General features: G+C 36.0%; 1 pseudogene; it reads right to left on the reverse strand.

The window, feature by feature from the left end:
• Positions 1-14,255: 14,255 nt before the first annotated feature.
• LOC113308416 lies at positions 14,256-18,234 on the reverse strand (annotated as a pseudogene).
• Positions 18,235-18,435: the final 201 nt, after the last annotated feature.

Genomic DNA, 18,435 nt, shown 5'->3' on the forward strand with positions numbered 1-18,435 from the left:
ATAGAATTAAAAAAGTCACAAACACCTTTGTCTCAGCGTTTGTGATTCCACAATATCTTGTTTCGCTAGTCGATTAAGATTATTATGAGGTGAGTGATATTTCTAGGCTGTTCTTCGGGAATATAAGTTCGGTATATCAATTGGTTCCTGTTCACCTTGATCTATCAAAAGACGGAACAAAACTCGTAGGTATTTCTGTGGGCGACAGATTTATTTATTCCTGTAGACTTTTCTGTGTGATACATATTTGTTTATTAAAGTCTTCGACTTTGGGTCGTAGCAACTCTTAGTTGTGGGTGAGATCAGCTAAGGGAATCAAGTGCGTAGTATCCTGATGGGATCAGAGACGTAAGGAGCGCAATTGTACCTTGGATCAGTGTGAGATTGATTGGGGTTCAACTACAGTCCAGACCGAAGTTAGTTTGTAGTAGGCTAATGTCTGTAGCGGATTAATACAGTGTGTGTTCAATCTAGACTAGGTCCCGGGGTTTTTCTACATTTACGGTTTCCTCGCTAACAAAACTTCTGGTGTCTGTGTTATTTATTTTTCGCATTATATTTTGTTATATAATTGAAAAATCACAGGTTGTGCGTTGTATCGATCAATTGTTAAATCCAACCTTTGGTTTTTGATTGAAATTGATTGATCCTTGAACATTGGTCTTTGGTACCGTTCAAGTCATTTCTCTTGTATTCAATCAGACTCGCAGATTTCTATTTGTTTGAGTTGGGATTGAATCGAGAAATCGAGATATATAACTCTTTGATATACTTTTTATTAAGATTGAGTCTGACTGTATAGTTGATTCTCTTAAAAGTATATTGGAGTTTGTCCATACAGATTGCTAAGCGAAATATTTGGTGAGGTTGTTAGACCCCCACTTTTTCAAAAACTAATGATGGAACAAGAGTAAGATTCTGGTTGGATAATTGGCTTCTCGATTCCTCTTTTTCTTTTCTTTTTTCAAATCTGTATAAAGCTTCCAAAAAGAAAGATCCTTTTGTTTTAGATTGCTTTGTTCGAAATGAAGATGGTGTAGTTTGGAATTTGGTGCTTCCTAGATGATTGAACTCTAATCTTAATGAAATGAGTTGGTTACATAATAAGTTGAACAAGGTTACTCTTAATTGAATGAGAATGATACAATGGAACAGAGTCTTTCAAGTAAGAAGGTATTTTCTGTCATATCAACTTATGACAAGCTTACAAATGTGGAGGTGATGCTTCCTAATAAAAAAAACAAGTTACTTTGGCAGCTGAAGGTACCTCCAAAATTGGATTTTTCTTGTGGATGTTAGCGCATCCAAAACTTCCTACAAGAGATATGCTTAGAAGAAGAGGGATTGAAGTGTCGCGGACCTGTTTGTTTCGTTCTGAAAATGAAATAGCAAATCATATCTTTATTCGTTGCACCTTTGGTAAGAAGATTTGGACTCATTTTATTGAGAAATTAAAATGGTTCTTCATGATGACACATGTTGTTGTTTCTTTGATGTTTGGTCTCTATCACAAGAAAACAAGACTCAAACTTAGGTACGAAGCATTATTCCAGCGGTTATATTATGGTGTTTGTGGAATGAAAAGAACTCTAGAGTTTTTACTGGGAAGAAAAACACTACAGAACCAATTATTTGAAAAGTCCAATCCGATATGAGTTGTTTACTTGGTGCTTAATTTTCAAGGAGTCTGAGAGTTTTTCTTATACTGATGTTATTGTAAATTGGCCAAGAGTGTATTTTAGTCCTCCATAAGTTGATTAGTAAGTGGTTATGAATCGATATTTGTAAGTTTTCTCTTGATTTTTTTTTCCTTTTATTAATTCTAGGGGCTAAGCTTGTTGTTTTCTGGATTTTAGTTTTATTTTGTTTAAGGTGATATAAGTCATTTATGCCATCTATTTTTTATCAATATATTATTTTTTTTGCCGATTGAAAAAAATGAAGATGAAATTTAAATTTAAATTAGTGAAACAGGTTAGAAACGATCACTCCGATGATCTCACCGAAATAACCGAAAAAACTAAAGGTTGATCAGTTTGGTGGACCAAGTCTCTCTACTCTTGGATTCAACGAAGGTTCTTAATTGAACTTGTGCTTAATTGCCAAATCTTTGTGGGGAGTGCAGTTGTGGAATATTATAGGGGTTATCTTGTATCTTTATAAACTCCTTGATGAATGCATTTAGTTTCGGCTATATGATTGCATCTGAAAAGTTGATATGTATTTTCTTTAGGTCATGAAGTGTCTTTAAGGAAATTTCATTAGGATCCCACTAGTTTTTGTACCTTTGCCAATTTTATTGACAAAAAGGGGGAGAATTAATGTATAGTTCACACTAAAAATACATATGGTTTTCGAATCATTATGTAAGGGGGAGTCGTTTTCATGTGAGATGAAGTATTGACTAAGGGGGAGTGATACATATCTCCATAGTATTATTGTCGAAGTTGTGATACAACTGAACTTTGATGCTTTGTAATAATACTATGACACTGTGTAACAATGATTCAGAGTTTTTATTTTCTAATTGTTATAGGTACGGATCTTTAATAACGGTGATGCTAATTTGAATATCTTTAGAATCATTGGAGTACTTGGAAGTGACGAAGATTTCGAGTAATGTTAAAGAACCAAGGAGATCATGCATGTGGAAGAGAAGCTGCAAAGTTTATTTATTTTGTATTCCATATGTATTGATAGTTTTGTCACTAAAATTGACAAAGTGGGAGATTGTTAGAGCACTGCTCGGTCGAACTCACAAGCGTTGTTATCTCAAGCTTGTTTTCCAAGTTTAGTTGCCAAAACTATAAGTCTTGATTTCTAGTCTACTTATAGCTAAGTCTCGGACTAGGACAGTAAGTGTAGTTGAGCTCTAGACTCCACAACGTTCGTCATGCAAAGACGAAGAACTACTCAAGGAACTGGTGGATCTTCATCGACAAAAAGGTATGTGGAGATTTGAACTTATCTATCACTCAAAAGTCTATCTATTCTATCTCATATCTTGAGACAAAAATCGTCTTGCTATATAAACTTCGATTATATACATTTGATATTTCGATCCGAGTTTATATCGCTTATCTATTTCTCGAAATATGTGTTGGTAAGCTTTCGCTTTTTCCAAGTTCGTCTTTACTCGTGACGAAATTCATGTTAACTGTTTCAATCTCTTGAAAATCGCTTTGATGAAAAATAGTATGTGAATAACCACTATATAACATCCTCTAAGAATGTTTCAATGATTGAAATGAGAGTTTAGAATATATAACCTTGAATGGATATAAAAATTGTATGTGAAATCATACTTGTGTAAGTCCAAAATCCTTGAACCAAAGCATGCGTACTTTACTGGTTTAGGATGTCCGGAGCTAAGTCCGCGTACCCGTACGCATACTGCCGGAAGTTCACATCCCGTGAATTTCTGTTGGAGTTTGTGAACTAAAAACAAGCTCAATCTGGATACTTAAGTATGCGTACCGGTATGCGTACTTAAGTGGGTTATTTTCTAAAAACGGTTTATTCATGAACTAAAGAATTTATATAAATTAAGGAATGCAATCTTTGCAAACCATGGCTATAATGTTCATGAATCGATTCGAATGAATCAAATCGTTTTTGATTCGATTGTGTCTTGTACACTTCTATGAGATCTAAGCAATTGAACAACTCTCTAACTAGTTCTTCGAGTCATTTGAATTAGTTATGGTGAAGATGAATAAGGTTGATATGAAAGTGCTAATATGGCTAACCATTAGTTAACTATTGTTGAACCAACTAGGTGTATACGTTTAGGTACGGTTACTCAAACCTAAATGAAGTTACATTTCATTTGTGTATAACAAGCTAAGTTTGATCTAACGGTTGAAAGATATTAGCTTGAACTAATTAGATTTTCATCTAACGGTGAATATTGAATGCTTCGTTACCAAGGTAACTTAGATTGCAAACCCTAATTGGAGACTATATAAAGGAGAACTCTAGAAACTGGGAAACCTAATCCCACACCTCATGTGTGATACTAGTTGTATAAGCTAGAGTCGTTTCTCCTTTAACCTTAGGTTTCTATCGAGACCCTGTAGGTTAACGACTTAAAGACTTCATTGGGATTGTGAAGCCAGACCCAACTATTTTCTCTGTAGTTGCATGATCCGATCTTGTTGTTTCTATCGTATTTGAGTATAATCGTAAGATTGGCTTGAGATTAATTTCTCCGATAGGAAAGATAGAATTAAAAAAGTCACAAACACCTTTGTCTCAGCGTTTGTGATTCCACAATATCTTGTTTCGCTAGTCGATTAAGATTATTATGAGGTGAGTGATATTTCTAGGCTGTTCTTCGGGAATATAAGTTCGGTATATCAATTGGTTCCTGTTCACCTTGATCTATCAAAAGACGGAACAAAACTCGTAGGTATTTCTGTGGGCGACAGATTTATTTATTCCTGTAGACTTTTCTGTGTGATACATATTTGTTTATTAAAGTCTTCGACTTTGGGTCGTAGCAACTCTTAGTTGTGGGTGAGATCAGCTAAGGGAATCAAGTGCGTAGTATCCTGATGGGATCAGAGACGTAAGGAGCGCAATTGTACCTTGGATCAGTGTGAGATTGATTGGGGTTCAACTACAGTCCAGACCGAAGTTAGTTTGTAGTAGGCTAATGTCTGTAGCGGATTAATACAGTGTGTGTTCAATCTAGACTAGGTCCCGGGGTTTTTCTACATTTACGGTTTCCTCGCTAACAAAACTTCTGGTGTCTGTGTTATTTATTTTTCGCATTATATTTTGTTATATAATTGAAAAATCACAGGTTGTGCGTTGTATCGATCAATTGTTAAATCCAACCTTTGGTTTTTGATTGAAATTGATTGATCCTTGAACATTGGTCTTTGGTACCGTTCAAGTCATTTCTCTTGTATTCAATCAGACTCGCAGATTTCTATTTGTTTGAGTTGGGATTGAATCGAGAAATCGAGATATATAACTCTTTGATATACTTTTTATTAAGATTGAGTCTGACTGTATAGTTGATTCTCTTAAAAGTATATTGGAGTTTGTCCATACAGATTGCTAAGCGAAATATTTGGTGAGGTTGTTAGACCCCCACTTTTTCAAAAACTAATGATGGAACAAGAGTAAGATTCTGGTTGGATAATTGGCTTCTCGATTCCTCTTTTTCTTTTCTTTTTTCAAATCTGTATAAAGCTTCCAAAAAGAAAGATCCTTTTGTTTTAGATTGCTTTGTTCGAAATGAAGATGGTGTAGTTTGGAATTTGGTGCTTCCTAGATGATTGAACTCTAATCTTAATGAAATGAGTTGGTTACATAATAAGTTGAACAAGGTTACTCTTAATTGAATGAGAATGATACAATGGAACAGAGTCTTTCAAGTAAGAAGGTATTTTCTGTCATATCAACTTATGACAAGCTTACAAATGTGGAGGTGATGCTTCCTAATAAAAAAAACAAGTTACTTTGGCAGCTGAAGGTACCTCCAAAATTGGATTTTTCTTGTGGATGTTAGCGCATCCAAAACTTCCTACAAGAGATATGCTTAGAAGAAGAGGGATTGAAGTGTCGCGGACCTGTTTGTTTCGTTCTGAAAATGAAATAGCAAATCATATCTTTATTCGTTGCACCTTTGGTAAGAAGATTTGGACTCATTTTATTGAGAAATTAAAATGGTTCTTCATGATGACACATGTTGTTGTTTCTTTGATGTTTGGTCTCTATCACAAGAAAACAAGACTCAAACTTAGGTACGAAGCATTATTCCAGCGGTTATATTATGGTGTTTGTGGAATGAAAAGAACTCTAGAGTTTTTACTGGGAAGAAAAACACTACAGAACCAATTATTTGAAAAGTCCAATCCGATATGAGTTGTTTACTTGGTGCTTAATTTTCAAGGAGTCTGAGAGTTTTTCTTATACTGATGTTATTGTAAATTGGCCAAGAGTGTATTTTAGTCCTCCATAAGTTGATTAGTAAGTGGTTATGAATCGATATTTGTAAGTTTTCTCTTGATTTTTTTTTCCTTTTATTAATTCTAGGGGCTAAGCTTGTTGTTTTCTGGATTTTAGTTTTATTTTGTTTAAGGTGATATAAGTCATTTATGCCATCTATTTTTTATCAATATATTATTTTTTTTGCCGATTGAAAAAAATGAAGATGAAATTTAAATTTAAATTAGTGAAACAGGTTAGAAACGATCACTCCGATGATCTCACCGAAATAACCGAAAAAACTAAAGGTTGATCAGTTTGGTGGACCAAGTCTCTCTACTCTTGGATTCAACGAAGGTTCTTAATTGAACTTGTGCTTAATTGCCAAATCTTTGTGGGGAGTGCAGTTGTGGAATATTATAGGGGTTATCTTGTATCTTTATAAACTCCTTGATGAATGCATTTAGTTTCGGCTATATGATTGCATCTGAAAAGTTGATATGTATTTTCTTTAGGTCATGAAGTGTCTTTAAGGAAATTTCATTAGGATCCCACTAGTTTTTGTACCTTTGCCAATTTTATTGACAAAAAGGGGGAGAATTAATGTATAGTTCACACTAAAAATACATATGGTTTTCGAATCATTATGTAAGGGGGAGTCGTTTTCATGTGAGATGAAGTATTGACTAAGGGGGAGTGATACATATCTCCATAGTATTATTGTCGAAGTTGTGATACAACTGAACTTTGATGCTTTGTAATAATACTATGACACTGTGTAACAATGATTCAGAGTTTTTATTTTCTAATTGTTATAGGTACGGATCTTTAATAACGGTGATGCTAATTTGAATATCTTTAGAATCATTGGAGTACTTGGAAGTGACGAAGATTTCGAGTAATGTTAAAGAACCAAGGAGATCATGCATGTGGAAGAGAAGCTGCAAAGTTTATTTATTTTGTATTCCATATGTATTGATAGTTTTGTCACTAAAATTGACAAAGTGGGAGATTGTTAGAGCACTGCTCGGTCGAACTCACAAGCGTTGTTATCTCAAGCTTGTTTTCCAAGTTTAGTTGCCAAAACTATAAGTCTTGATTTCTAGTCTACTTATAGCTAAGTCTCGGACTAGGACAGTAAGTGTAGTTGAGCTCTAGACTCCACAACGTTCGTCATGCAAAGACGAAGAACTACTCAAGGAACTGGTGGATCTTCATCGACAAAAAGGTATGTGGAGATTTGAACTTATCTATCACTCAAAAGTCTATCTATTCTATCTCATATCTTGAGACAAAAATCGTCTTGCTATATAAACTTCGATTATATACATTTGATATTTCGATCCGAGTTTATATCGCTTATCTATTTCTCGAAATATGTGTTGGTAAGCTTTCGCTTTTTCCAAGTTCGTCTTTACTCGTGACGAAATTCATGTTAACTGTTTCAATCTCTTGAAAATCGCTTTGATGAAAAATAGTATGTGAATAACCACTATATAACATCCTCTAAGAATGTTTCAATGATTGAAATGAGAGTTTAGAATATATAACCTTGAATGGATATAAAAATTGTATGTGAAATCATACTTGTGTAAGTCCAAAATCCTTGAACCAAAGCATGCGTACTTTACTGGTTTAGGATGTCCGGAGCTAAGTCCGCGTACCCGTACGCATACTGCCGGAAGTTCACATCCCGTGAATTTCTGTTGGAGTTTGTGAACTAAAAACAAGCTCAATCTGGATACTTAAGTATGCGTACCGGTATGCGTACTTAAGTGGGTTATTTTCTAAAAACGGTTTATTCATGAACTAAAGAATTTATATAAATTAAGGAATGCAATCTTTGCAAACCATGGCTATAATGTTCATGAATCGATTCGAATGAATCAAATCGTTTTTGATTCGATTGTGTCTTGTACACTTCTATGAGATCTAAGCAATTGAACAACTCTCTAACTAGTTCTTCGAGTCATTTGAATTAGTTATGGTGAAGATGAATAAGGTTGATATGAAAGTGCTAATATGGCTAACCATTAGTTAACTATTGTTGAACCAACTAGGTGTATACGTTTAGGTACGGTTACTCAAACCTAAATGAAGTTACATTTCATTTGTGTATAACAAGCTAAGTTTGATCTAACGGTTGAAAGATATTAGCTTGAACTAATTAGATTTTCATCTAACGGTGAATATTGAATGCTTCGTTACCAAGGTAACTTAGATTGCAAACCCTAATTGGAGACTATATAAAGGAGAACTCTAGAAACTGGGAAACCTAATCCCACACCTCATGTGTGATACTAGTTGTATAAGCTAGAGTCGTTTCTCCTTTAACCTTAGGTTTCTATCGAGACCCTGTAGGTTAACGACTTAAAGACTTCATTGGGATTGTGAAGCCAGACCCAACTATTTTCTCTGTAGTTGCATGATCCGATCTTGTTGTTTCTATCGTATTTGAGTATAATCGTAAGATTGGCTTGAGATTAATTTCTCCGATAGGAAAGATAGAATTAAAAAAGTCACAAACACCTTTGTCTCAGCGTTTGTGATTCCACAATATCTTGTTTCGCTAGTCGATTAAGATTATTATGAGGTGAGTGATATTTCTAGGCTGTTCTTCGGGAATATAAGTTCGGTATATCAATTGGTTCCTGTTCACCTTGATCTATCAAAAGACGGAACAAAACTCGTAGGTATTTCTGTGGGCGACAGATTTATTTATTCCTGTAGACTTTTCTGTGTGATACATATTTGTTTATTAAAGTCTTCGACTTTGGGTCGTAGCAACTCTTAGTTGTGGGTGAGATCAGCTAAGGGAATCAAGTGCGTAGTATCCTGATGGGATCAGAGACGTAAGGAGCGCAATTGTACCTTGGATCAGTGTGAGATTGATTGGGGTTCAACTACAGTCCAGACCGAAGTTAGTTTGTAGTAGGCTAATGTCTGTAGCGGATTAATACAGTGTGTGTTCAATCTAGACTAGGTCCCGGGGTTTTTCTACATTTACGGTTTCCTCGCTAACAAAACTTCTGGTGTCTGTGTTATTTATTTTTCGCATTATATTTTGTTATATAATTGAAAAATCACAGGTTGTGCGTTGTATCGATCAATTGTTAAATCCAACCTTTGGTTTTTGATTGAAATTGATTGATCCTTGAACATTGGTCTTTGGTACCGTTCAAGTCATTTCTCTTGTATTCAATCAGACTCGCAGATTTCTATTTGTTTGAGTTGGGATTGAATCGAGAAATCGAGATATATAACTCTTTGATATACTTTTTATTAAGATTGAGTCTGACTGTATAGTTGATTCTCTTAAAAGTATATTGGAGTTTGTCCATACAGATTGCTAAGCGAAATATTTGGTGAGGTTGTTAGACCCCCACTTTTTCAAAAACTAATGATGGAACAAGAGTAAGATTCTGGTTGGATAATTGGCTTCTCGATTCCTCTTTTTCTTTTCTTTTTTCAAATCTGTATAAAGCTTCCAAAAAGAAAGATCCTTTTGTTTTAGATTGCTTTGTTCGAAATGAAGATGGTGTAGTTTGGAATTTGGTGCTTCCTAGATGATTGAACTCTAATCTTAATGAAATGAGTTGGTTACATAATAAGTTGAACAAGGTTACTCTTAATTGAATGAGAATGATACAATGGAACAGAGTCTTTCAAGTAAGAAGGTATTTTCTGTCATATCAACTTATGACAAGCTTACAAATGTGGAGGTGATGCTTCCTAATAAAAAAAACAAGTTACTTTGGCAGCTGAAGGTACCTCCAAAATTGGATTTTTCTTGTGGATGTTAGCGCATCCAAAACTTCCTACAAGAGATATGCTTAGAAGAAGAGGGATTGAAGTGTCGCGGACCTGTTTGTTTCGTTCTGAAAATGAAATAGCAAATCATATCTTTATTCGTTGCACCTTTGGTAAGAAGATTTGGACTCATTTTATTGAGAAATTAAAATGGTTCTTCATGATGACACATGTTGTTGTTTCTTTGATGTTTGGTCTCTATCACAAGAAAACAAGACTCAAACTTAGGTACGAAGCATTATTCCAGCGGTTATATTATGGTGTTTGTGGAATGAAAAGAACTCTAGAGTTTTTACTGGGAAGAAAAACACTACAGAACCAATTATTTGAAAAGTCCAATCCGATATGAGTTGTTTACTTGGTGCTTAATTTTCAAGGAGTCTGAGAGTTTTTCTTATACTGATGTTATTGTAAATTGGCCAAGAGTGTATTTTAGTCCTCCATAAGTTGATTAGTAAGTGGTTATGAATCGATATTTGTAAGTTTTCTCTTGATTTTTTTTTCCTTTTATTAATTCTAGGGGCTAAGCTTGTTGTTTTCTGGATTTTAGTTTTATTTTGTTTAAGGTGATATAAGTCATTTATGCCATCTATTTTTTATCAATATATTATTTTTTTTGCCGATTGAAAAAAATGAAGATGAAATTTAAATTTAAATTAGTGAAACAGGTTAGAAACGATCACTCCGATGATCTCACCGAAATAACCGAAAAAACTAAAGGTTGATCAGTTTGGTGGACCAAGTCTCTCTACTCTTGGATTCAACGAAGGTGATCCCACCCATACCTTTAAAACCCTACGCCTTACAAATCCAAGGGTGGAATGGCTGGGTTACCAATTTGGTACACCTTTAGGAGCAAGGTTTGAAAAACGGGTCACGACTCAGGTCACAGGCACTTAGCGTGACCTTTATAACGCATTTTGACATGTGTGAGCACGTTTCGGGCCACAAACGCGTTATTTAGGGGGAAAACACGTTTTTTGTACGTTTTTTTTTTAAATAACTGGCGTTGTAACGGTTAAATAGAGAATAATAACAAATTATGATCTGGAATTCCTATCTAACGGTTATGGCATGCGTGAAAACGTTATAACGAGTCTAAAAAATATTGTGACTAAGTTTTTTTTTCTTTTCAATACTCCTAAATATATGACCTATTCATTTTTAAATTTTATCCCACTAATAGATGACCTATATCATTAAAAAATGGGATATTTTCAAAACTACCATTTTAATTGATTATTGTTAGTATAAGAAATATGTATAATTTGATAGTCATATTTATATTCTTTACGTAAGTGTTTTAAAATCAACCATCATACACCACCCGAGACTTCAACCACATCATATACAATCCCTTCACTAATTTTTCAACATGCCAACCACATCAATACCACCAATATATTTAGGAGTTCAATTCAAGCATGGACGAACTTCTCGACATATATTTGAACCATTATTTCAAAGGCTGGCGCGCAAAGCTCAAGGATGGATGACAAAATGTCTTACACCTGCTGGAAGGTTAGTACTTATTAAAACCTCTTTAACTCCTACTTCCAATCATCTTATGCAAACACAGATGTTCCCAACACATGTCCACAATCAGATTGATAAAATAACTAGGAATTTTTTCTGGGGTCATGATTCCAAGGTGGACTAGGAATTAGGAAGAGCAGTCATCATAATAAAGCATTGTTCATGAACAGAATCTGGAATATCCACGATAAACCACATTCCATCTGCACCAAACTCTATAGAGAGAAATACCTTAAGCAACAACCTATATTCTAGACTACTATCCAAATACCTACTACGGCCAGCCCACAATGGAAACAAATGACATCCCTCATACCTTTTGTCGAGCAGAATATTTTTCACCGCATAGGAAACAGTTTAAATACACCTATACAAGCTAACTGGATACCTCACTATCAAAACCTTGATTCTGCCCAATGTTAACCTATTCAAACAGTGGCTGGTATCATTGACCATTCCACTCATAACTGGAAACATGACCAACTCTTTAATCTCCCACCTACAACAATCCAACATATAATCAATATCCACCTTCCAAATAACAACTCCCCAGATAAAGTAGTTTGGCCTCTTTCTAAATCATGAAGGTACACTACCGCTTCTGGATATATTAGTCTAATTCAGCACGATAATCTTGCACAACAAAACCCTCTGCCACACACCAAATTCATATGGAATTTACCATGTCCACCTAAAATTCAACTTTTCTTGTGGAAAGCGAACAACGAGGGTCTTCCTACATTCTCTCTTTATACCACATCAACCTCACCAATTCCAACCTTTGCCCAAGATGCAAAACCACTCCAGAAACAACAAAACACATGTTGATCCACTGCCAAGTGGCCTTGGAAGCTTGGATTAGTTTGTCTAATTACATAACAACAAATCATCTCAATGAAAATAACCAGCTACTTAACTTCACAAATCAAACCACAATCTCCCAAATTCTGCAAAGTCCGGCCACAACTTCAACTATTACTACTTATTGCTATCTCCTGTGGTCCCTTTGGACAACCCGAAACGAGCTTGTTTTCAGAAGAACCGACTCTCAGCCTGCGGACATTTCAACAAGAGCTATACAACAACACCAAGAATTTGAATGGGAAAAAAGTATTACCCCTCCAATTCTGCCAGGCGAACCACCTACCAGAAGTGCTACGAACAACTCCAGGACAAAAGTAACAATTGACGTCGGATGGACCAGATCGGAATCAGACTGGATAAAGATAAATACATATGGAGCTGCTAGAGGACACCTGGGATTAGCGGGAGCAGGGTTCATTTGCAGGGATTCCAATGCTCAAACCGTGATGGTCGTTGCTTAGCCACTAGGAATAACTGATGGCATCACTGCTGAAACTTGGTCAACGGTACTAGCAACAAGAACGACAACGGAAAGAGAATGGCGTAAACTTTTGTTTGAAACGGACTCAGAAAATCTAATGTGCCTAATCAAGACTACTACAGATGCTCCTTGGCATATCTCAGAAATGATTGCAGAAATAAAACATCGAATGATTCAAATACCAGATTGCAACATCCAACACACCTATTGAGAAGGAAACCAAGCGGCAGACGGACTGGCAAACTACGCAGCAGATGCTAGCCAAACAGGAAATTACTCCACTACAATTTGGGATAAAGCAATCGCACCGTGCATCAATCAAATTCTTTTAAATGACTATAGGGGTATTAAATACCCTCGTGTAATTTCCATTTAACTGTCTTTTTAATGTTTTATGCTTCAAAAAAAAACAGAGAAAAAAAGCTCAATCTCTTTTTGTAAATTTTGTAAGAAAGAACGTATGTGATAACGTGAAAAATAGTTCTAAAAAACGCACGTTAAAATGGTGTTTAGAAGAAAAAAACATTTTAAAAGAAAAGAGAGGTAATAACGTGTGAAAACCGAAAAACGGTCCTACAAAAATGTTGTTATTGTTATAAACGGCAGTTTATTATATAGATAAATAAAACCCTATTACTTGGAACCAAGTATTTAAACTATATAAGTAGAGTCCTAAACTATATAAATAGAGTTTAACCTTGTGAAGAAATAGAAGAAGAGAACAAAGAGACACAAAGTAGAAAGGAAGAATAGGAGAAATCTTATTCATGTGTGTGAAATACAAAAGTTTAGGATTCTATTTATATAGTTTAAATACTTGGTTCCAAGTAACAGGGTTCTATTTATTTATGTAATAAACTGCCGTTTATAACAATAACAACAGTTTTGTAGGACCGTTTTTCGGTTTTCACACGTTATTATCTTTCTTTTCTTTTAGAATGTTTTTCTCCTTCTAAACACCATTTTAATGTGCGTTTTTTAGAACTATTTTCACATTATCACACTCTTTCTTACAAAATTTACAAAAAAAAATTGAGCTTTTTTTCCTCTCTACTTTGGGTCTCTTGTTATCTTCTTCTATTTCTTCACAAGGGTTATTTCATATAAGCACGGGGTTGGGAGACCTCACGTCAATAATTATTTTAGGCAGGAAGATATCATTATTACTGCTTAAATCACCATAACTAATTTTGGCCCCTCACTAAAGGAAAAGGCCAAATTTGTCGGCATTCTAGCCTGACCATAAGGTTTCATGTCCTGTGTCCCTAACAGGATTATTAAATCTTACCAAGATTCATGTTTTGTATCATGTGTATACTTCCCTCACAGGATACCAGAACTTGCATGTTTCGGTACAAGTACAACCGATGGAGACAGAGTAAGGTCACTGAATCTGTTCTTGGCATTCTAACCTGACCATGAGGTTTCCCTTGGCATGAGTAAAGCTTAGAGCTTTTCCAATAGTGAATGGGGATACTTCACATCTGCTATGGATGAAATCCTAAATATTAGGGGAGAAAATTGGGCTGGAAATGATTTTCATAAATTTTCATAAATCATAAAATAAGATTTTCACAAAATAAGAGAAGCTCAAGCTCTTACATGTCAAAAAAAAATAGAGAGCTGAAAATCCACTTTGATGACAAAATTTACTGAATCTTACTGAATGAAAGAAAACAAAAATAAGAAATAACTTGAATGTTAGCAATGTATATGTGTATACACTATAGATATAGATATGAAAAACCAGATAGCTGGATGCCCTATTAGCTTTTGGAACCTCTGAGCAAAGATTGCATGCCTCTTCACAAGTTGTTCCTAAATTTACCAGGAGATATTTCTCGAAAAGAGTGCCTCTGCACCAGTATTTATATATAGATATATGAAAAGCCAGACAGCTGGATGCCCTATTAGCTTTTGGAACCTCAAGCAAAGATTGCATGCCTCTTCACAAGTTATTCCTTCATTTACCAGGAGATGCTCGAAATGAGTGCCTCTGCACCACTATTTCTTCCACCAAATAGGCCAGTTGTATTTATATGCGACACCATGAAAACCTGCCCAGAAGCATCTCTACCGCAAACGCCCAATATTTTGACCAATCACTTAATTTTAACAACCCAATTATAATGCTATAATGTGATGAAATACATGACTTCATAGGAACGGATATTACACCGCCAAACAGTAACCCACATGCACCATGCATGACGGGATTGGAGAAGGTACTGGAAGATCTATTTTATGACTCTTCCGGTACTGGAAGCAACAACTATTTCAATCAATCAATCACAGGTTAGTACTAACTATGGAGGTTGGCAGGGCAGAGTACTATGGAGGTTGGCAGGGCAGAGTACAAATAGAAAAAAACTCAGCAAAAGTACTATCGGACACAAACATTATGTACCTACAAGATTACAGAACTAATCACCCAAATACAACAACACAAAACTAGTCACTCAAATACAACCATAAAATAGGTTCTAGCAAACCACAAAACTCTGAACAAATAAAGAACACCAATAGTTGTGATAGATCAAGTCACAACTCACAAAAAAATTGCGTGATTTCCAAAACCACCAATAAAGAACACCATAGATAGTATTGTCATCCACCGCCAACATGACCAAGCAAACACCAGATTAAAACTTACAAAACCTAACAAGTAATGTGAAGGACTGCACATTCCATAAACGCCAAGAGAAATAAGAAAAACATATCACACAACTGAGAGGGCAGTCAATAGCAAACCCAGAAGAGTAAGAAGTTAACAACTATGGGTTGGTCTAACCTCTTTTGAGATACTTCATATGTATCTCTAAGGATTCTAGAGCACAGCAAAAACTGTCCCTGTACAAAAGCAGATTTATCTTGATAAACACACAAAATTAAGAAGCACCATCACTTCTATTTCACAGTCATCTGCTAAAAAGCATTCTGGAGTGGCCATATAACAAAGGAACATGTTTCCTTCCAGTACTCGAATCGAAAAGATCAGCAAATTATTATACTCGAAACGTAAAACTAAAAATAAGGCACAAATTAAGCCAATTTACACAATTGGGACCAAGCAATCCACATAAGGCACCAGATAAAGTTCTACGCATAAAACGAACTCACTTCAAACAAAGTTATAACCCAGATAAGTTGAAGTTCTAGAGAGCCATCACAGAGAAAGAGAACTTTAAGCAATAAACTGTAAAACCTATCTAAATGCAAACATATTAAGTTGCAGCCATTAAATCCATTACAAGCACATAGCATCCTTTAAGCGCAGAGAAAGCACAACAATGGCGTCATTAAGCATAGCAAACCATTTCATCAAAACCAGAGATTACATTGTCTGCATTCACCACAACCACTAAAAGCATGTGCTCCCAAATAGCTGGTCATACACCTGAATAAAACGCACATCAATAATCATATCTAACATTAAAAAAAGAGGTCATGCCTAGAATATATGACAGAAAACTTTAACCATTAGTGCTGCACCCTTCAGAAGGCATCAAATGGTGAAACTTGACACCACAAGGTGATATCTCAACCATGAGAATGTGAAAAGGGATAACAAATGATGCATAACTCTGCAAGTTAAAAGTTAAAGTTTCAGACAATACACAAGCTTTAAGAAATATAAAAACAAAACATAATTAGAGAACCGTAAGAAATTAACCCACTCCCTTGCAAACCAACTAGCCACAACACCAATATTAGTTGAACATAATCACTGGCAGCTCCATAAAGATTTGTGCCTTTCCTAAATCCATCTTATGTATATTACATTACTACTTAGACCCAATAAACCCAAATTCACAAAACCCAGGAAAAAAAATCTAGAAGTCAGTACTAACTACAAACAGCCCCAGCAACACAGCACAGAAAATCTCGAAGAAGAGGAAAAATATCACCGAGAAAAACATTGAAAAGACAACAAACCTTGGCAAGATACCAAAGGTTACCCAAAAAAGAACAGAAGGCAAAAACATAGGAGCAGAGAGAACATATAACAAGCAAGCAAATAGTTAATGCTAACCATGCACTCACGCAATCAAATCAAGGAAAAAATTGAAGAAGTTTAAACTGAATTACATCTATAACGCCAACTAAGTTACCCTACTAAGACAATGCTAACTATGTTACCCTACTAAGACATCAGCAGAATCGGTTAAAACCCACAAACAAGCATCAGAAAGATAGATATAGAAAATTACCTCAGTAATATGGATGGTACAGAGGTGGCACCCTAGGCACTGGTGAGGATGCTGAAGGTTGGTGATGCTGACCCGGGAATGCAGATGTCAAGCCATAATGCCCACTTTCAGGATAACCCCCAGATGGCATTCCAACTGAACCAGGTGGTAACCTATACATGGACCCAGCACCACCACTCAATCCACCATATCCACTTGCATTCGGTCCTCCATAACCTCCAGAAACTGGTCCACTCCCAAAACCACCGCCTAGTCCAGCACCATATCCACTACCACCTAATGGTGGCACTTGATTACCCATAGAGGACAACCCCTGTCCACCCATATGATGGTGAGGATGATGATGACCAAGTCCACCAGGCACTTGGTGTCCACCACCAAATCCAGCTCCATATGAAGACATCCCACTTGGCATTGAAGACTGCTGTTGTAAACCATCACCAGGGACTTCCCCTGATACACCAGATTGCCCTTGAACTCCTACAGCATTAGGTGCCCCAGGTTTCCCTTTTTTACCCTCAATTGCTAACTTACATACCAATTGATGTCCATCAATTGTTTTAATTGGATCAACTAATGAAGCTCTTGCTGCTTCACTACTTTTATAAACAAATAAAGCAAATCCTCCTGATTTCCCAGTTTGTTTATCAAAACCTAATGGTCCTTCTTCAATTTCACCGTAAGATGAAAAATGTGCTAATAATCTATCAGAAGGCATATCGAAAGGTTGGTACATTACCCACATATATTTTCCTCGCCGAAACATCAATTGGTTGAATATTAGATGTAGGTCCAGTGGTTCCAGATGCAGCTAACTGTGTAACAGTCACATCCGACCGTCGATTTTCTTACTAGGTTCTTTCAATGCTATCATCGCACCGTCAATATGTTTGAATGTAACGAAGCCATAACCTTTAGATTTACCTGTAACTTTATCAAGAATAACAACAGCTTCATCAAGATCACCGTAAGATGAGAACAGGGTTCGTAATCCTTCTGTTGTTGTTTCCCAACCAAGACCGCGGATGAATAATTTTCTTTGGGTTGAATCGCGATCAGCTATTAACCTAACGGCATCGAGAACATCGGCGTGTCTCATAACTGCATCTTGAAGGATATCAAGCAGCTGGTCTTGTGTGAATGGTTCAATGATTTTGCGTGTATCTTCTGCTTAGTTTTGATGCTGAAATTCCATCTGATGCTACTGCGCCGTTTTCGTCAGCTTTTCTTTTCTTCATTGATGGATCCATTGATTGATGATGTAGAGAAGAAAATCAAAACTCAACTCGAAGGAAGAAGAGAAACTCGTTGATGAATGAATATAAGGACTTTTTGTCTGAAGGAACAAAAACCCTAATTTCAGAGACCAAGAACCGCCTCTATTTTTTTATCAGTAAACCCGGCGGTGTGCAAAGAGATAGGAATGAGAAAGGGCAAATCTAGCGTGGTTAGGGGTGTGCAACGGACGGATGGTTGCGGATTAGGGGTCACCCGCAACCAAACCGTCAAAACTGCGGATTTGAAAAATCAAACCGTGACCGGCCCAATCACCCGCGGATTTTACAACCGCGGATCCGCGGATTGTGCGGTCCG

Source organism: Papaver somniferum, chromosome 1, assembly GCF_003573695.1.
Source record: "Papaver somniferum cultivar HN1 chromosome 1, ASM357369v1, whole genome shotgun sequence".
In the NCBI taxonomy this organism is placed as follows: domain Eukaryota; kingdom Viridiplantae; phylum Streptophyta; class Magnoliopsida; order Ranunculales; family Papaveraceae; genus Papaver; species Papaver somniferum.